The sequence below is a fragment of the Rhinopithecus bieti genome, unplaced genomic scaffold (assembly GCF_001698545.2).
Source record: "Rhinopithecus bieti isolate Rb0 unplaced genomic scaffold, ASM169854v2 scaffold_9877, whole genome shotgun sequence".
Classification (NCBI taxonomy): domain Eukaryota; kingdom Metazoa; phylum Chordata; class Mammalia; order Primates; family Cercopithecidae; genus Rhinopithecus; species Rhinopithecus bieti.
This window is the reverse complement of record NW_016806237.1, coordinates 18,698-40,363: the sequence shown is the minus strand read 5'-3', so window position 1 is coordinate 40,363 and position 21,666 is coordinate 18,698. Positions and strand designations below refer to the sequence as shown.

Sequence of the window (21,666 nt, the reverse complement as noted above, 5' to 3'; positions counted from 1 at the left end):
AAAAAAAAAAAAAAAAAAAAAAAAAAAAAAAAAGAAAAGTATAACATCTAGCGTGACTGATCCAGACCCAAACAAACAAATAAAAAGAAAGGAAACATGAAATACTAATATCAGAATTTTTGTTTTCTAAAAAAGGAGACATTTACATCATGATATTAGGGGTGAGTAAATGGATATTGTGAACCTCATTATGCCACAAATTCAGTAACATAGAGGAAATGGATAAACTCCTGGAAATACAAAACTTTATAATAGACACAGTATAAATAGAAAATGTAAACAGCTCCATATCTGTTGTTTAAATTGCATCTGTGATTAAAGATCTCCCCAAAAGAAAACTCCAGGCTCCAAACGCTTCACTGGTAAATTCTGCCAAATATTTGAGAAATAAGTAAGACCAATTTTACACAGATCCTTTCAGAAAAGAGAGGAAGAGGTGACAATTCCCAACATATTTTATGAGTCCAGCATAAACCCAACATCAAACCTGGAGAATAATGAAAGAGCAAAAAAAATTATAGGCCAATATCATTCGTGAACAGAAACAAAAACCTTTCACAAATCAAGTCCGTAATGTGTAAGAAATAGAATACAGTCATGACCAAATGCATTTACTCCAGGAACTCAAGATTGTTTTAACATTTGAAAATCAATTGTAAGTCACATCAGCACAGTACAAAGAAAAATTATACAATCATCTCAAGAGACAAAGAAAGAGCATTCAACTCATTCATGGTGAAATTCAACTCACTCATTTTGAAAACTCATTCATTTTGAAAATTCTCAGCAGATGAAGACTGGTAGAGAACTTCCTCAATGAACCAAAGGGCATCTATGAAAAACCTACAGCTAACATCATGCTTAATGGCAAGAGCCTGGATGATTTTCCCATAAGATGGGGAACATGGCAAGAATGTCCATTCTTTCCACTTCTACTCAACATTGACTGGAGATGGGAACCAGTGAAATAAGGCAAGAAAAAAAAGAAAGAAAGAAAGAAAGAAAGACACAAAGATGGGAGAGGAAAAGTAAAACTATTACTTTTCACAAATGACATGATTAGATATGATAAAAATCCTAAGTAATCTAAAACTATTACGACTAGTTAGTAATTTTTTTAAGTTTGTGAGCTTCATGGGCATAATTAAAAATTAATTGAGTCAATTGTGAAAGAACAGGAAAATCTGGGAAATGATCATGGATTGGAGGAGACTAAGGAGCTATGATGGCTAAATGCAATATGGTATCTTGGAACGGATCCTGGAACAGAAAACCAACGTTTGTGGAGAAACTGGTGCACTCCTAATAAAGTCTATAGTTCAGTTACCAGTGCTGAATTGTTGTAAGTTCTTAGTTTTGACAATTCTACTATGGTTACATAAGAGGCTGATGTTATGGGGGTCAAGCTGGGTCAAGGCGTATGGGAACCCGCTGTAATGTCTTTGCAATTCCTTTTTTACATCTAAAATAATGTCAGAATAAAAAGTTTAAAAACACAAAAGACAGGGGAGGCTTCTTGACTATGATAGAAGCAGGGTGATTCTGGAGGCAGCTGTGTGGTAACCGCCCTACCTCCAGGCCAGCTCTGCTGTCCACATCTGGAAGTTGTTCCTGAGAGCTCAGCCTTTTAAACTTCCTTCCAAACATCCTAAAGCTACTTAATACCCTATAATCAATCCCTTGCTGCTTAAAAAAGTCTCTACTAAGAAAATGAAAAGCCATGGATTAGGAGAAAATATTCCTAACACGTAGAACTGACAGAGGGCTTGTTTCTTGAATATACAGAACTCCTACAACTCAATAAGGAGGTCACAGTATGAAAATGAGCAAGGTGGGGGCCGGGCACAGTGGCACACACTTGTAATCCCAGCACTTCAGGAGGCTGAGGTGGGTGGATTGCTTGAGCTCAGGAGTTCCAGACCAGCCTGGACAACATGAAAACCCCGTCTCTATGGAAAAAAAAAAAAAAAAAAGAAAGAAAGAAAGAAAGAAAGAAAAATGAGCAAGGGAGCAAACAACCACGTCACCAAGATGTGCGAAAACTAGGAAGTGCTCCACGCCATCAGTCTCCAGGAAATGTACAATAAAACCACCGCGAGACTGCCCTTCACACCCATCAGGGCTGAAATAAAAAGGAATGGCAACCCTGAATGCCATTAAGGATGATGGGCAACATACCTGGCTGGTGGGTGTGTAAAGTGGTGCAGCTGCTTTGGAAACCCAATAGTATCTCTAAGGGTGGATGTACAGCTGCCCAGCCATCGCCTGCCATGTATGCATCTGGGAGACAAAATGCCTATCCACAAAGAGGCCTGAGAAAGAATGTCTACAGCAACTTGATTTATAAAAACAAAGAACTGGAAACTACTCCACATCCATCAACAAAAGAATGAATGAAGGCACTGTGGCATGCTCTTATAATGGAATATTAATCAGCCATCAAAAGAGTACGGACTTTTGAAACAGACAAGGCTGAATCTCAAAGCATTCTGTTGGACGAGGGAACCTGACTCAGGACAGCATACAGTGGGGTTCCAGTTACCTGCAGTTCAAACATGGCACCACCTGTCTCCAGCACTTTTTTATCTTCCTGATCTGAAATGCAGTCCTCATTACACCCTAGCTTCCTGCTTCCTTCTCCAGCAGCCCCTGGCAACCACTGTTCTACTGTGTGTCTCCATGAATCTGGCAATCCTATGTGTCTCATGTAAGGACAACCACACATTCTGTGTTCTTTTCTGTCTGGCTGATACCACTGAGCCTAGAGTCTTCAAGGTTCATCCGTGTTATAGCATGTGCGTGTACATTTCCTTCGTCTGTAAGGGTGAATATTCCATTGTGTGGATGTGCCACACTTTATCTATTCATCTCTCCAAGGACATTTCGTGTTGTCTCCTCCTCTTAGCTGTAGTGAATGAGGCTGCAATGAACATGGGTGTGCAAATACCTGTTTGAGAAAAGGTCTGTACCTTGACTGGGGTGTTGGTTACACGGGGGTATACACCTTCAAACTCATGAAATGCGACATAGAAAACCTGCATGTCCTGTGAACACCCCCATTTCTCTCATGCCCACCAGGGCAGGCTTCGGGGTCATCTTCCATTCCTCTGTGTCACCTCCCCCTACCCCTGCTGGCCCTGCCCTTGGGGACCTGGGAGGACAGCCCCCTTCTGCCTGCCCTCCAGCCTTGGGGCAGATCTTGGTTGGGGGTCTCCTGACCCCTGCTTGAGCTGTTACTCAATTCAGCTCCATACCCAGCTTGGCCCGGGAGACATGTTCCCTGTGGGAATGGGCAAGACTTCCAAGGAGACCCTGGGTGGTGCCCCTGTGCACTCCTAGATCCTGACTCTGGCTGAACCCCTAGAAGCTGCCTATCTGGCCCATCCTCCCACTGCCCCACCTGGAGTGGTCCAGGGGCAGGACCAGGCCCCTGTGCCTTTGGGGAAGTGTCCCGTGTTCCCCTCAGCTTTCAGGGGCTCCTCGTGGAGAGCATCAAGCTTTCCCAGCATGCTCGGGTGGCTGCATATTTATAAAAACAAATCAACAATAGAGCCGAAACAGGCTTAAGGATCTCTCACTTTTCTGGAGGAAAGTTCAGTATTGCATTAATAAAGAGAAACAGTAGGAATCGTGGCAAAAATAATAAAAAAAGCAGCTCTGTTGGAGAGGAAGAGCTGAAGCCAGCAGCTCTCTAGGGAATCTATGCCTAGTCTTGAGCTAATTCGTTTCTGAAATAAGTTTGATCTGCCTTAAACATAATTAAAACAGCTTATAGTTTCTGCAAAGATGATGCAGTGTTCGAAGTTCTGAAGCCGAACTAACTGGCGTCGCCTGTCTGCTTGGGCATCAGTCTCAGCGGTGTGCTGCGTCTCACCCACGTGAGTATGAACCGAATTTTCTCTGTCTTGGTTATTCCACATGCTGGAGACCACACAAGCCCAGCGTGCTGGTATCAGCTGTGGGCAAACCTGCTTCCTGGCTGGGCTGCAGGTCCCAGCCCCAGGGATTCCATCCAGTTGGCTTGTCTGCCCCCGAGCTGCTGAGGCAGGGGAAGAGAAGCACACCCTGGACATATATATACATATATATATACGTGTGTGTATACACATATACACACGTATATATATGTATATATATGTCCAGTCTGCAGTTGGAGCCGCCTAAAGGCCCGAGTACCACATACCCAGGCAACTCCACACCCAGGTGGGTCACGGAGATCGGTGCCACTCAGGGCAGTTTCTGCTCCCATGGGGCTTGACAGGTGGTTTCTAAAGAGGCACGATCTGTGAGGCCCACTTTGCTGCCTGGCATTCGGCAGCCATCCTCAGAGAACCCCTGCAGCCCACGTCCTCGTCTGGGTCTCTCTGCTTGAGGTTAGGGGGTCAGAGCTGCTTCCTATCCCAGGTTTCATCAGGGGGCCTCTCACATGCCCACAAACACAGGCTGGCCTTGGATGGCAGCAGCTGGCCTGTCCAAATGTCTTTTAAGCACTCTAATTTTCCTGGTGGTTCTTCACGGTTCCTTTTTCTCCTCCATAAACTGATATTTAAGAGGGGTTATTTGATCTACAAAGCACACAATGCATCACTAGTTAATTCATTAATGATATCAAAATGACATATTTGGATAATAGATATACTAGCATTTTGTAAATGTTAAGACTTTTACATAAAATAGTATTGCCAATAATATAAAAAATTATTATTGCTATAATGCCACATTGTCAGGATACCTTTGCCCTACTGAATTGTACCAATATTAGGGTTCAATTTTGGAAATAGCATTGTATATGCAAACATTCCAAAGGAAGGCCTTTTTAGTTAAAAATAAAAGTAAAAATGGTTCAATCTAATGCTAGATGTGTCATTACTGTAAACCCAGAGAACCTTTCTTGAGGTTACAAAAAAGACCATATGGTGCCCATTTTAAATTCACCAACTACATAAAAGAGGGAGGATACGAAACTGAAGTCAGAAACCTGCTGAGCAGAGGCTGGGCCTAGAGCAGCCGTGGCGCTGCAGGCGGCTCTGGGGGGCATTCTCCACCAAGTCCGCTGCATCATGCAGGGCGGTGGGGGCTCCTCAAGGCTGACCACGTCCATACCCCTCGCAGGCAGTGACTGACAATGCAAGGGGGGAAAATGTGTGGCATACCACGTGGGGACAGCAATGAGTCTCAAACTTGATATGTTTACAGCTGCTGTCGTTAATAGCATCCCTGCAATGGTGTTCAACGCAGCCAACATTTCTCCCATTTTTCTTGTCCATCATCTATTTTTGGGACGGGGAACTGAAAGATATACTTTCTTTAGAGTTGATTTTATTTTTTCAGCATCATCTTCTGTCCTTGGACTTTTTTGCTTCAAATTACCTGGAAGCCCCTGGAAGCTCTCTGGTGTTCATGGAATTTGCTCACATCTTACTTGCCTTCTGGAGCTGGTGACCATTGGAGACACCTGCAACACTAGTGTTTGCCACGCCCTTTAATAAAGACTGGGAAGACGTCAAGTAACAACAGATATAAAGGAGCAGCACGTCTATCCCCAAGTCATTTCCCCACACCATCTCAGTTCAGAGATTCCTTACAAAGGAAACGGACTCAATGCTGCCCTTCACCAACCAACAGACACCCCAAGGACAAAAGCCCAAAGACACTGACCACACAGGAAATTGACTTTGAAAATGAAATACTTTTGGCAAAATACATTATTTCAAGTTTTTAACTTAAAGTGAGATCTGATTAAAATTTTTTATGTTGCATTATTTCCTTTTTTATGTGCTAAATTAAAAACCAGCGTTTTACCATGGAGGATTGCCAGCATATAGAAAGTAAACAGAATACTATAATGAGCCTCAGACACTTATAATCTGGCTTCCACACCACCACCATTTTGCCAACCCTGCTTCATTTATGCTTCCTGCCTCCATTACTACTTCTTTCAAAGTGAAGTTTAATGCTTTGAAATGCACAAATCTTAATTGTATATGTTTGACAAATGATACATTCATTTAACCTACATACCCGTCGAGCATCAATTTTCCATCACCCCAGGAAGTTCCTTCACGATTCTTCCTAGTTCAGTCCACCTCACTCCACCCTGGGTGACTAACCTTCTGAATTTTGTTTCCTCATGGATCAGTTACGCATCTTCCAGAACATCACATAAATGACATGCGATGAAGTGAAAAGTGTTTGTACCTTTGTGTTTAGCTTCTTTCACTCAGCATAACGCCTATGAAATGCATCTGCATTGTTGCACATATACATAGTTCATTTCTTTTTAGTGGAGTAGTATTCCATCGTACGAACATAACAAAATTGTTTATCCATTCTTCTGTTGGGTATCATTCAATTGTTGCTAATTTTTGGTTATTATCAATACAGTTTGCCAAGGTATTCTGAATTTGTTATTTTCCAAGGTTGTTTGACTCCTCTCAGTTCTCTGCACTTTCAAAGGCAGTTTTTATTTTTGTCAATACCTATAAAAGTCTGCTGGGATTGTGACTGGAATTGCTTTGAAATTTTAGGTTAATTTGGGGAAGAACTGACCACTTAATAAGATCGACTTTCCAATCCATGAACATTGTTTATCTCTCCATTTGTGTTTTCTTCAACTTCTCCAAGAAAGGTTTTGTGGGTCTCAGTAGAGAGGTCTTACACATCATGTATTATGTGTAATGCCTTTCTAAGCATTTTGTTTTGTTATGCTATTATCAACAGTGCTGCTATAAAATTGCCCATATTTCCAGTTGTTTGTTGACAGCAAATAGAAATGCCATTGGTTTTTGCATATTGGTCTTATATCCCATGACCTTGCTAAATTTACTTCATTAGATCTGTAGTTTTTTCCTTGTTGATTCATTCACATTTTTAGGTGAACAATCAAGTCATCTGCAAATAGGAGCAGTTTTACTTTTTCCTTTCCCAACATTATGAATTTTGGTTTACTCGTTTCACTGCACAGCCTGGTATACCAGGTACAATGTTAAACGGAAGTGAGGAGAGAAGGCATACTGGCTGTGCCCCCATCTCAGGAGAAAAGCACGGGAATCCTTCACCAGTAAGTATATTATCTGTGGACTTTCCATAGATGACTTTTATCAGATTAAGATAGTTTCCATTTATAGTTTGCTAAGAAATTATAATAAAGGAGTGTTGAATTTCATCAAATACTTTTTCTACATCTACTGAGATGATCATTTTTTTTCTCCTTTATTCTGTTAATGTGTCAAATTGCACTGATTGATTTCCAGACCCTACACAAACCTTGCGTTCCTGGAATAAACCCATTTGTTCATTTCTTGATTTGACTTCCTTTGCTAATATTTTGTAAAATATTTCTTTTGCATTTCTGTACTTAAAAATACGGGTGTATATATTTTTTCCTCAATATCTTCGTCAGGTGTTGGTACCGGGATTGTAAGATAATCTTTCAAATCTGTTTTATTCAAATTTAACTACATGTAACTTAACTGTAGACAAAGACAGAAAGGAGAAAGGGCAGTCATGTCTCAGTGTTATTAGAATGAAAATATGTTTTTGCCATTCGGAAAACTGTTCTGGGCTGATGGAAGGAAGAGAAGGATAAAGCTGAACGAGGAGGAATGGTGGGAATGAGGAGCTCAGAGCTGCCGAGGCACGGCCAGTGGTTTAGGGCTCCTCACTCCCACATTTATGACACCTGACCTTGAACTTCACTGTCTCCTCAAAATGTTTATTAGATTTTGGTTTTCAAGTTACAATCAAAGTCATTGGGAAATAGATTAATTTCTTTCAAAAATTAAATCTAGAAATCAGTTGAAACAGGCCTATCAAATACTGTCTATAAAACAGCATTTTAAAGGTGATTGGAACAAACAGAGCTACCCCATTTAGCACGGATGCCTATCGGGGCCTGCCATGCCTGTGCAGTGCTGGCCGGTGGCTGGGGCCTGGGGGCAGTGACCAAGGGAGACACGGCTTTGCTTCTCAGGAGCCTGGAGCCCAGCAGGAGGACACAAGGGAGGAGGCCTTGCCCTGGCAGGACTGGGAGGGCAGGTGTGGAGGCAGAGTGGTGCTGGAGGTGAGATGCAATGTAGCCAGCTACATGGGAGAGGTAAGTGGGAGCAGCAGGACACCGTGACAGTTGAGCCAACCAAGGACCCTGGCGAGTTGGAGAAGGCCCGAGGGATCGCTACCATCTTCTCGGCCAGATGTGCCTGCCCTTCCGACATCCCACGCTGTGGGCTTTCAAAGCTCAGGCTGTCGAATGCAGACACCACAGCAACCCACTCTGCAGTTGCTAAGGTAACCACACTCTAATATAAGTAGCAGAGTGAAATTAATCAGGGCCTGTAACTTGGGTAACTTCCTCATCCACCAGTGTAGTGTCTTTCTGTGGTGACAACGTGGGCAAGTTCTGTGCTCTCATCCAGTTTTTGAGTGTGAAAAAAATCACCAGGGCAATGGCACTGAGTACACTGAGTTTGAATTGGGATGACCAAGTCCACGGAGGCAGGTGAAGCCCTTGGGTGGCAGGCAGGGGCCATTCACTCTGGGGATGAAGGGTATCTTTGCAGAAGGGCAGATTTTGTCATCTGCTATCAGCCTTCTGTTTCTAAATCTCGATCCCATCTTCAAACTTGCAAGATAGTAGATTACGAGGCACTTTCCAGTCTGACCTAAACCCCGCTGCCTGTGCTCTCTTCACAGCAGAGCCATGATGTGAAATGTTATTACGGACTTTCTTCTTCATTATCTTCTCCACTAGAATGTAAACCCCACTGGGCAAGGACTTCATGGTTATGTCCCCAGACCCCAGAACAGTGCCCGGCCCATGGCAGGCTTTACAGATGCTTGTTGGAGGAGTAAGTGAATCCATTGGCATAGAAAATGGCAATTGCTGAATTTTATAGATTGAGAGTCCCTTTGAAAGTATTCAGTTCAATCCCTGGATACGGCTGAGAGCATGAGAGACTTGGAGTCAAAAAGCTGGATTCAAGCCCTTCCCATGACAAGCATCTATGGGCCTCGGTAAGTTTTATATCCCAGCCTCAGTCTCCCTGTTGTAAAGGGATGTAACAGGCCTGGCCTCACAGGCCTCCAGAGGACTAAGCGAGAAAATCCATGTCAAAGTGTGGCTGCGGTTCTGTGAGGACGTGACGTGGCAGTTAGGATTTCAATGTGGAGAGAAAGAATCTGCCCACAAAACCCACGTGGCGGATCTGGCCCTTGTGGTCCACGAAGACGGTGGCTTTCCGGGGCTCAGGTGTGTTTTATTTTGGTATTGAAACTATTATAAAGGGATTAGAATTGCATTTTTAAAAACTGTTCAATAATGGAGGTTTCAATATCAGCTACTTAGGAGGGAAAGGAAATAATTTTTGGGGGTGTACCATTTAATTTATGCAAATAAGTTATGTATGGAAGAATGTCTGTTAACTTTTTCAGGACACAAGCCCAAAAGTCAACAGAAATTGGAATTTTTTTCCTATTTTCATGCTGAAATTTAATTCATCATGAATTTGCTTTCAAGGGTGAAATTTTCTTTCCTCAACTTTTACATGACTTTGTAATGAGAGCAGTTGTATGGGTTCACGAAAATAAAAGACGGATGATGGAGCAGAGATGTTCAGTGTAAATATTTAGTACAGGGGGCTGGCGGCTTTTAAATTTGCATCTTGAGCTCAGTGTATCTGCTGATTTCCCATCTGCTAATATTTTCCCATCTGCTAAATACCTGCTACCAGGGGAAGAGGACGTCTCTGCCTTTCCGGCCCTGCTTAACCTCCACGTCCCCTTCACCTGAACTTGGAAATAGCTCCACTGCGTTCAGGAGAGCACAGGCAGATACACTCTAGCTCTGACCAGTGGCAACAGTGATGACCCAGGAGCACCACTGCACAAGCTCAGTTAACCCAGGGGGCTCACCTTCCTCCAAAGGCCGCCCCGGGGTCTCTTTCTGCCTCCATTGAGCTAGAAACCCAGGAAACAGCAGCTCTCTGGGGACCCAAAGCCAGCACTAGAGAAGAGGGTCTGTCTTTCAAATATCCACTGCAAACAAGATGGCCCAAATAGTGCACTTAGGAGCCTGCAGGCTTTGGGGTACAGCAGTGGAGATGCTGCTGGGCAGTAGGAAGCCAGCAGGGAGGGTGGGCCAGGTCTCCTTGCTTCTGCAGTCACCCATGAAAGATCCTTGTGCTCAGAGAGGATTTGGCTTTGGAGACCAGGAAAGGACTGGAGCCTCATCCCCTCTCACACTGACTTCCTCCCCTGGTCTGCACCATCTCCCAGACCAGGATGGGAGGTTGCATGGAGCATAATGTCAGCACTGGCCCCTCCGCCTGGGGTCCCTCAGGTGCTCACTCTGGCTCCAAATGGAGGCTGTGTTGGAGGCTGTGTGCGAGTTACGGGACTCACGCAGCCTCTGCTTGCAATTTCCACCAGGAAGAGCTGCTCCTTTTTCACTTTTAAACCCCAAGTAGGGCTTGAGAGCTCCCAGCCGCTCCCTTCCGGAGGCCCCGGGAATGGCCAGCCAGGAACGCCGCTCTCTCCCGCGGCCACAGGAATGCCTGCTCTCCAGTGTCCCGGCGAGCCCACGGGCAGGCCCCAGGAACAAAGAATGAAATGGCCCCAAAGAGCAAGAGTTACATTTCATGCTTAAAATCAAGGCCATCCCAAGAGGAGCCAACCACGGAGACACTTGATTGATGGCGGCAAATAATTATTCTCAGTGTTGCTGCGAGCTTGCCTTCGTAGAAAGCCAGAGATGAATAAAATATATGAGAGCACATCAAAATATAGTGCAAGGACAACATATACAAACAGTACATTAAGCATTATGGAAGACAATAAACAGAAGTGGAGAATACATCCGAGTTAGCGCTGGGCCCAGAATCCGTGCGCATCTGCGCGATTGGGAAGCAGCGCCGCAGACGTCTCCGTGTGGCCCCTGCGGTCCCGGGAATATTTCATTAGTTGGAAAATCTGAGCAGATTAATTTTTACTGCCGCCTCCTTCCTGAAGGACAGGTTCCTGGGTGCACAGCGTGGCCGCGGCTGCTCCTCTGCCGCCAGGCCCCGGGCTTCCCTCCACACGCAGAGTGCAGTGTCAACAGAAATGCTACAGTGACATTTCTCTCTCTCTCTCAATTACTTGTAGGCTTTTCACTGCCCGTGTAAAATACATATTGTGCTCCAGCGAGATTCATTGTACCGAGGTCAGCGGGAACTCATTGTCCTTTTTAGCTTCAGAACAAGACAATACTGACATCTGTAAGATTTGCTGTAAATAATCCAAGTGCTATAGGTACCGGGTGAGGGGCAGGAGAGGGTAAAAAAGAAAGAAGGCGGGAAGGCAAAGAGGAAGGAAGAGGGAGGGGGTGAGGTGGGGAGAAGGGGAGAGGGAGGCAGAAAGGTGTTGAGAAATTTACTGAATGCTAAATCATTCTACATCCTGAATTTGTCTGGGGAAGGCTTCACCAAATCGTTTGCATCATTTCAGGGGAAAATACCTATTTGGCAAATACCTACAGCACAGCATCGGCTTGGATGCCTACTGCAGATGGCCTCTGCTTCTGGGGCAGGACTCATCCTGCAAACCATTGCACCAGAGAGCACTAGGTGCAGGGGCTGCGTCCAGCCCTCCAGCAGAGTCACACGTGGAGCTCCGGTGCACGGCCTCGAATTCTAATTGGGATGGCAGAAGTCTATGATTCTGATTAAGTGCAATGGAGTCATTTACTTGACAATTCAAATCAATAAGTTAAAATGGGGTGGGGGTGGGGGAACAACCTGCACCAAGATTCCAGCAGCAGAAGCGCCTACTGGGTGCCGGCTTTGCCCGGAACTGCCTGCCTTTTAAGTCAGCGTGTGAGAAAATAAAAAGTGTATTTGACAACCAGTCAGTGAGAAGCTCTTCTCCGAAGGAGAGATTTTTCATGGAAAAGAAAATTTGGCGACAGGCAGGAGACTGTGCCTGGGATGACAAATGAGGGAGAGAAATTCTAATGGAGACTCCGTGCAGGCAGAAGCGAGACTCCTGGAAGCCCCGCTTATCTTTTTCTTCTCTACCTGTGCAAGAGGCAGAGAGCGTGCATGCATGTGCGAGTGTGCATGCGTAGTGGGGAGAGATGGAGAGATGGAGCGTGTGTGCATGAATGTGTAACAGGCTGAGACCAGGTGTGTGTGCATGTGTGTATAAGAGGTAGAGACCAAGCGTGTGTGTGCGAGCGTGCATGCGTTGTACTGGAGAGACACAGTGTGCACGTGTGCATATGTGTGCCTGTCCCAACACACTTCCCTAGTCTCCAGTTTGAGACCCTGTCGGGGGTGGATAGAGAGAGAGCTGCTATGAACTTGGCTTCCAGCACGAATGGGGCTGCTTCTCTGGGTGGGAGGCAATCGCCACACTTCCTCACTCACGGGCAGCGCTGATTTTGAGGCTGGCCCAGCAATAAATTCATTTCCACTCAGGACTTTTACCCTTAAAGACAAAATCTCTTCAGCCTGTACCTTTTCCCTTCGGTCACATCCAGAAAAGTGAGCATGTGATTTCAATTTGAAATTAAAAGTCATGTCTGAATAACAGAACTGCATTCTCATTTCCTAATACCCTGGTTTTTACTACTTTGCATTCAACTGTGAAAAGTCTTTTAAAACTCAGAACAGCAGTAAAACTTGAATGAATTTTTGACCCATTATTGCATAGCGGGTGCGCCTTCCAAGTTGGAGAGACTGCCAAGTTCTCACCACCTAATATTTCCACTTTAATTGTGCCACTTGAGAAATTTACGTGCCTCAAAATATGGCATGAATCTTACGCTTATTGCAGTATCATTAGCAGCAACATTTAAGCAACATCTGTGTGCCATAGAACTAATTGAAGTAGCAGAAGTGGCAGCTGTAAATCCACAGGAAGATGGCAGTTTGTACCCAGCACTGCTGAGCTAGCTCCTAACTGTCAGCCTGTTCCTGCAATCTGCTCTCGAGTGCCGCGGTACAGGCACACAATGTCCAAAAAAATACAGCGAGAAGGCTAATGATCCTATTAACCACTTTGCTGCACCAATTTGGCTGTTTTTCCAGTTTCCTTGTTGAATTTCATTATAAATTTTGCCATTCCTGTAAAAAGTCCAGTATGAGACATGTCTGACTTTAAACTACTTACCTGAGCTGAGAAACGCTCATCTGGCCAGGCCAAACCGAGGATTGATTTTGTTTTTTGTTATTTAATAATTCTTCCCACCACACCCCCGCTCCTTTCAATTGCTTAAAAATTTTTCACACACAGATTTCTGTAAAACAAAACAAAACAAAACTTTTAAATCTCTTGTAATGTTGATATTTAAAGCAATGGCGTTTTCTTCCTGTGGACATAACATTTTCAATAATCAATACAAGATGGCAGCCCTAATTTATTATTAGTGGGGAGTGGGGGAAGACGGTAGGGAGAATGAGGATCTCTCAGAGTTTGCTGAGGTGTAGATGCGGTCAGCTTATCTGAGAGCCTGTGTCATCCCTCCGCTACACAGTGGCTTGGACCCAAAAATGCACTGACTGTTTTTCTTCAATATGAAGAAAAATTGGGCCAATTCTCCTGCACAGAGTGCAAGCTAAGTTGGGAGCAAGGAATGACCCCGGTGCCTCTTGTTGCAGAGAAACAAGGGCTTAGGAGCCCCTGCTTTCCTTCCGAATATCCCCACATTGAGCACAACTGGAAAAAAAACATTTCTAACACCTCCAAGAAAACCCAGCCCCATTTTGGTTTTAACTCTGCTTTTGCTCGTGTTTATCTTGGCAGGGGATGGATGTTTCTCCCTTGGTGCCCTCAGACAATGATGTAACTGGTATCTTTTGAAGCACTCAAGAGTGCTGGAAATACACAAAAGAAGACCTCCTTCAATATATGATGACTGGTGTGTTTGCCAACAACCCAACTTCATTAGAAAATTGGCACGTCCACCCAGCTGCCATGTGACACGCCGTTAACTCCGGACATTTGTTGTCTTAATGCTCAAGTACTCAGGGACTCAACTGATAAGGGAGAAACTGTTTGGAATCCACTGAACCCCACGCCTAGGGTGGCCGCCACCTCACGGTATTGAAAATCAATAGCCACATGACTGCTGAAAGGTCGGAGGTCTCCAGAATTAACTTCCTAGTACTAAATTACTATCCCTTGTTTCTTGGTTTATTTTCTAACAATAATACATTTTAAGGGCGCCTGGTTAAAAACCACTTACGAAACACACAACGAAAAAAACAGAATCACTGGCGAACAGCTGCCAGTTCCTCCCCCCAGCCCAGGGAACATCAGGATGAACGATGCTGACAGCTCCCTCAGCCTGCAGCCGGGGGTTGTTGCTTCAAAAAAATCTTTCTTTTTTGGTGGTGGTGTTTTCATCTTTATGGGAAAGGGTAAGCTTGTTTGGAAGCGATCCATCTCTGACTTACCAAATAATGCAGCTTAGTAATACGTTGGGCACCACCCTGCCCTGGGACGCTGCCTTAAATGCCATGTCACAGAAGGGAGACTTGGGAAAGGGCGATGCTTGTGGCATTTCATCAGAGTTGAGAAATAAGCTCCTATGGCTAACCACATGGCATCCTTTATTTTCTTTTTAATACTGAATTTCGATAGCTTTTGGGGTACAAGTGGTTTTTGGTTTCATGGATGAATTACAAAATCCTGAGATTTTATTGCACCCATCATCCGAGTGGTGTCCATTGTACCTAACGTGTAGTTTTTTTTTTTTTATCCCTAGCCCCCTTCCCACCCTCCCCGTTCTGAGTCTCTAAAGTCCATTATATCACTTTGTATGCCTTTGCGGATTCATAGCTCCCACTTGTAAGTGAGAGCGTATGGTTTTTAGTTTTCACTCCTGTGTCACTTCACTTAGAATAATGGCCTCCAGCTCCATCAAGCTGCTGCAAAAGACATTGTTTCATCCCTTTTAACGGCTCAGTGGGATTCCATGGTGTACAGACACCACATTTTCTTTATCCGCTTCTTGGTCGACAGGCACTTAGGTTGGTTCCGCAGACACCACATTTTCTTTATCCGCTTCTTGGTCGACAGGCACTTAGGTTGGTTCCACATCTTTGGAATTGTGAATTGTGCTGCTATAAACATATGTGTGCAAGTATCTTTTTCATATAATGACTTCTCTTCCTAGATACCCAGGAGTGGGATTGCTGGATCAAACGGCAGATCTGCTTTTAGTTCTTTGGGAAATTTCCATACTGGTTTCCATAGTGGTTGTACTGATTGGCCTTCTCACCAGCAGCGCAGAAGCATTCTCTTTCCCCACCCACGCCAACATTTTTGTGTTTTTACTTTAATAATGGCCATCCTTGCAGGGGTTAGGTGGTATCTCACTGTGGTTTTAATGTGCATTTCCCTGATGATTAGTGATGTTGGGCATTTTTTCATGGTTTTTGGCCATTTGTGTACCTTCTTTTGAGAAATGTCTATTCATGTCCTTTGCCCACTTTTAAATCAGATTATTTGTTTTTTTTCTTGATGATTGGTTAGAGTTCCTTGTAGATTCTGGATACTAACTAGTCCTTTGTTGGATGCATAATTTGAAAATATTTTCTCTCATTCTGCAGGTTACCTGTTACTCTGCTGATTATTTCCTTTGTGTAACATCATTTTCTTTGGATGTAACTTTGGTATGAAATTCTTAAGCATGAATGTCCCCCACTGCCCTTTTTAGAACATGTGCTCTCTTCCCCTTTATACATAAATATTGAGGTGGTCAATAATAGATATGTGGTTTCCATCTGTTGATAGCATACTGGAAAATGAAACTGAGAAATAAAAAGTATTAATTTGTTAAAAATAACAAAACACCATTAACAAGCAGCATACATAATTTTAAAAACTGTATTTTCCATAGCAAAATAAATTAGTAAGAGGAATGGCATGGGTTTTTTTGTTTGTTTTTTTTGAGACAGAGTCTCGCTGGAGTGCAGTGGCACAATCTCGGCTTACCACAACCTCTGCCTCCCAGGTTCAAGTGATTCTCCTGCCTCAGCCACCCAAGTAGCTGGGATTACAGGCATAACACCACCATGCCTGGCTAATTTTTGTATTTTTAGTAGAGACAGGGTTTCACCATGTTGGCCAGGCTGGTCTTCAACTCCTGACCTCAGGTGATCGACCTGCCTCGGCCTCCCAAAGTGCTGGGATTTCAGGCATGAGCCACTGTGCCCTGCCTTAACTCATTTTTGAGAAAGGGTCTAGCAAACACCAGTCTCAGTAACCATCATGCACTGGTGGGTCTTTTAATGTGAAGTTGACTGAAGGCGTGGCCTTTGGAAGGCTGAAGGCTCCTTCCCAGGCAGCAGCGTCCCTCCACTGAACCCCTTCTTCCACGGGCTCTCCTGAGAATTTCCTCTCAGGCCTGAAGGGCTTTTTGGGGCACTGGGTAAGTGATACTTCATAACTTTTGCCCTTTGCACCGGGTCCATGCACGAAGCCTGTGTTTGGGGTGAGGTTATCTATCTAGATACGCTGCATCCCATCTTGCTCGGCTGCAGATCTGAATAGTCTTGGGGCCAAGTTTGTTCTCCAAAACCTAGGCCCTGCAGGTAGGGGATCCCAAAGTCAAAGTCCTTGTGAGGTGGGGTTGGACTTGTTCTTGCCACCTGCTGACACATCTGGTCCTGCGAGAAGGGAGGTGGATTCTAGAAGCAGTGCCTCTTCCGGAGCAGCTGGCTTGCTGAGTGACAGGGTGCACCCAGAGGCAGCTGCGCAGCTTCTCAAGCTACCGGATCCTGCTCTTTGCCAAAGAGGACCTGAGGCTCCTCCCGGGACAGGCGGGCCCGGGCTCTGCCCACTGCTCCCGGTCACCCTCTGCCTCTGCACAGGGCATCCCACGGCCTGTGGAGGGGACGTCCACAATGTTGGCAGAGCCTGGGTCCTTCGCCAGCTGGAGCTCTGCTCAGCCGCTGCGCCGGGAGGAAACCACCCCTTGCCCAGAGCTGGCTGGAGGGGTCAGCATGCACCGCTGCTGGAGTTACCCCTGCACCAAGTGTCACCAGACACGGGCACGCTGCTGTCCTGGACAGCGGCCTCATGACCTGCTCACATTTTTAAAAACGTGTGAAATATCTGATACAAAAAAGCAAATATGCGTAAAATATATACGAAATATATTCTGTAAAATAATATTTGACTCCAGCGCACACACAACCCAATTCAAAACCAGATCAACTTCCCGCTGATCTGATGGCCTGCCCTCCCCCTCTGCCCAGAAGAAACAGTTTGCTTTAATTGATCATTTCCTTGCATTTTAAAAGGATTTATCATATATATGTGTATAATTGTGTGTGTACATTTGTTTCAAGGGATACATTTCTTGAAGGCTTGCCTGTGAGATGTATGAACTAGACTTTCACCACATGTAATCTCTCCTACAGCTTACTTGGTTGACCCTTCAAATCTCTCAGCTTCATTCATGCTCTAGCTTATGGCTCCAATTGTTCACGTTCTCAGCTGCATAGTATTTCATCACATGAACATGCCACTATGCGTTTCTTCACTTTTCTCCATACAGATGTTTAGGTTGATCATGGTTTTTCATAAACAGCTGTGCTGTGGATAGCACTCCTGCAGCTGGCACCTGTGCACACGTGCAGAGCTTCTCTAGGGGAACGTGCTCGGGAGAGGAATGGCTGCTCAGAGGGCGGGTGTATCCTCACCTCCATGGGATGATACCAAGTGATCATCCAACATCCTTCTTGGAACATTTAACCAGAGTGAGCTCTAAGTGTGCATGGGTATTTGCAGGGGATCCAGGCTTGACTCTAGAACAAGGAAGGGGTGTCATTACCTTGTGGGATCAGCACAGATGTTGGGGGTAATGGCCTCAGGCCCTAGTCTAGACTTCCTGGTGAAAAGTGAGGTGATTCTGGGGCAGCAGAGATAAGAGTATCTGACAGGATGTTGTGGGTGTCAGGGGTGTCAATATATGTGGAGGTGCTCGATAAAGAGCAGACGTGTTGGCTTTTGTTGATGATGTTACCTGTTTCCTAAAACACTTGCTAAAGATGCCAGTGCCAGATGTAGAGGCCAATGCGAGGAAAGCAGCCTGACCAGACCACGCTGAGGTGTTCAGCCTGCAGAAGGGAGCCCCTCCAGAGTCCTGGGTCGATCGTTCGGGCTTGGCGGCAGCATGAGGAGCATAAAAGACTGAAATGAGTGGCTCCTAAAAGGTGCCTCCCCCAGTGCTGGACAGCACGGAGGTTCTCTCTCGGAACCAAGGCCTGGCCAGGCCATGCCCAGCACGCCCACTACCTGGCTTTTCACTTCTGTTGTGACTTAGTTGTTTTCTGCACCATTTGGGCACAAATTCTGTTTTCTTTTTTTTTCTTCTTTGAGACAGTCTCACTCAGTCACCCGAGCCGGAGTGCAGTAGCATGATCTCGGCTCACTGCAACCTCTGTCTCCCAGGTTCAAACCATTCTCCTGCCTCAGCCTTCTGAGTAGCTGAGACTACAGGCGCATGTCACCATGCCTGGCTAATGATTTTTATTTTTAGTAGTAACGGGGTTTCAATATGTTGGCCAGGCTGGTCTCAAACTCCTGACCTCGGGTGATCCACCTGTCTCAGCCTCCCAAAGTGCTGGCATTACAGGCATGAGCCACCGTGCCTAGCCCACAATTTTTTTTTTTTTTTTTTTTTTTTTTTTTTTTTTTTTTTTTTTTTAATAACGCAAAACAGTTCTTTTCAGAAATGCTTTTCTCCAGCTGGTTTGTCAGAACCACATTCCTGCAAGGTTGGGACTGAACTCTGTGCCCCGGGTGGCTCGATCTACTCTGCCAACAGCAGCCCTCCAGCCTCTGCCGGAAGGCACAGCTCCCCATGCCAACACCCTGTAGACTCCTGGCCCCATGGACTGTCAGGCAGTTATTTTGGCCTGGGATGTGCCTCTGTTAACTGGCTGCTGTGTTTTTCCAGTTGTGGGAAGAGCTTCCAGGGGAGTTCTTCAGATAATCATCATCTTGATCTTAAATGTAAATATTGTCACCGTGGTTTAAAGAGAGATTAATGATTTGCCGACAGCTCCATACATCCTTAGGAAGTGAATACTCGATCGTCTATTTTATTTCCAATAATACTAGAGGAAAAGGCACACCCTACAGGTGGCTGCAGGCCCCGCTGGAGCTCGGAGCGAGTGAAGGCCGAGCCTCGGACTCGGATATCATTTCTGAGCAGCTCGCCAACTGGGAAGGAACCTCTGTGGTTCTCTGTCACAGGAAAACAGCAGTGAGTGCCATCCACCAGGCTGTGTGCCAGGCGTCTATCCCACAATCCCTTCTTTACCTTCTGGAGGAGCTGCCAAGCGGCGTCATTAGCTCCATTTTAGAGAAGAGAAGGTGGAGGGCAAAGCAGGTTTGCTGAGGCACGGCCAGTCACGGGCAGTGCCCAGAGCCAACCTGGGGCTGGCCACATCCAGCTCTCCTGACCTCGGCCACCACCAGTTTGTGGAAGCCCAGGCACTCCCAGGGGGAAGCTCCGGCCCTCAGGCCGTCTCAGCACCTCCCTGTGGCTCCAACAGGCTCTGAGCCCACGGTCCCCTGCCCTAGGACCCTGCTGCCCCTGCTGCCCCTGCCTCAAGGTCCCGGGGTAGCAAGGCAGGTGGCCCCTGGCTAGTTCCCTTCTTGTTGTCCCCACGTGGCCTTCAGCCGGCAAAGCAGGGCAGGGTGTGTGGCCGGCAGCCCTGAGGCTTCAGGACAGTGTCTCACTTATGCCACCGCCTCCAAGACCCATCCCACCTCGATGCAGCCAGGTCCGCGGCTCTACCAGGGACACTGCGACACTGTGCGAGCGTCAATGCCGGGAGGACTGGGGAATTACACTCCACATCTGAATTTCTTATATTTTCCAAGTGTTCTACACTAATTAGTTAGTTCTGTTAGCTCTAAGGATTAGTAGCTTCTCTAACAAGACACAGCGACATTAAGTGACTTACCTAATTATGTCAAACATGGGGACACCAGACAAGAAGGCAAGCTTTCCTCGAGCTGGGCTCAGGCCTGCTCCGCCCTGCTGCAGTGCCCATCGGTCCTCTGTTCTCCAGGTCCCCAGGGCACAGGAAACAGGCACTGCAGGTCTGGCCTCAGAGACCACTCCACACGGAGTGTGCCCACATCTGGGTCCTCGGGCCTGCCCTCCGTACGGCCTGCCTCCTCGGCCAGGACCACAGGGCCTCTCAGATGCTTCCTGGACAGAGGAGCTGACTTGAAAGAGAGCCTGTCCCAGGGCAGTAGGTGCTGGGCAGGCCTGGAGGCTCCATCACATGTGGCTGAGGTGCTGGGCCCACTGTGTCCTCTGTGGCAGGGGGGGGACGACCACCACGTCCTGCTGTCCTCTGGCCACTGTCTGAAATGTCACTAAGAACTGGCCCCACATTGCATGTGCTCATGGCAAAGGGGTCTGCCATCTGCCAGTCTGGTCCTCCAGTCCCCTAGTCTCGTCTTGTAGGGGCCGTGGCACCTGGGCCCTCCTCTTCTCTTCCCGAGAGTCCAGTTGCTTCTTTTACTCAAGATGCCCTCTACGTCCTGCCCAGCTCCAGCTGATACAGTTTGATTGCCACCTCCTTCAGGAAGCCCCTCTTGATTGTCTAGTTCACCCTTTCCCCTCCCTCTGAGATCTCACAGCCCTGAAGTGATACTGCATTTATGCTGATGTGCTATCTGATGACAGGCTGGGCATGACTCACCTGGAGCATCTATGCTCAGCCAACTCGCAAGTGGAGGGGCAAAGCTGATAAACAGCTGGTCAAGCACGTGACACCAATCGCGTGGTCGGATGCATGGGCCCATGCTGTCTTCTTAGTACACGTATCAGGGTCCTCCCTCTTCATCCAGTAAGTGTGTTCTTTTATGATTACAAACATAATGCATTTCCATTGCAAACACTGACAATATACAGTTAAGCACACACAAAAAAGAATTGATTTCTTCGTTCTAGGATAATCACTGTAGCATCTTGGTCTGCAGACGGTCTTTTTAAAAAATGTTACAACATGGACATATATATACAGTTTTAAAACAGAATCATGGATCATATTTTCAAAGTGATAACAACTATTTCTTTCTTAGAAAATAAATACAGACATTTTTATAAGAGTTGAATAACACTGAAAAGAGTTGAATAACACACACACAGTCACACACAGACACACACACAGACACACACAGTCACAGTCACACACAAACTCACTCACACACTCACACACAGACACAGTCACACACAGACACACACAGTCACACACACAGTCACACACACACTCACACACACACACAGTCACACACAAACACACTCACACACAGACACACACACAGTCACACACAGACACACACACAGACTCACACACAGTCACACACACACACAGACACAGGCACACAGACTCACACACAGACACACACAGTCACACACACACACAGACACAGCTCACACACAGACACACACACACACACACAGTCACACACAGACACACACACACACAGCACACACAACACACTCACACACAGACACACTCACAGTCACACACAGACACACTCACACACAGACACACTCACAGTCACACACAGACACACTCACACACAGACACACAGTCTCACACAGACACACACACAGTCACACACAGACACACACACAGTCACACACACACA

The 21,666-nt window shown here is 46.0% G+C and overlaps 1 long non-coding RNA gene across 1 annotated transcript in view; it reads right to left on the bottom strand.

Annotated features, from left to right (window-relative positions):
* The window catches only part of LOC108531723 (uncharacterized), a 23,279-nt gene extending 2,070 nt beyond the window's left edge, over positions 1–21,209 (bottom strand). Inside the window, exons 1-2 of the long non-coding RNA XR_001886254.1 lie at positions 19,962–21,209; positions 13,147–13,273 (exon numbers count right to left, since the gene is read on the bottom strand). This is a non-coding gene — a long non-coding RNA (uncharacterized LOC108531723). The remainder of the gene's footprint in view (positions 1–13,146; positions 13,274–19,961) is intronic.
* Between the last annotated feature and the right edge of the window lie 457 nt (positions 21,210–21,666).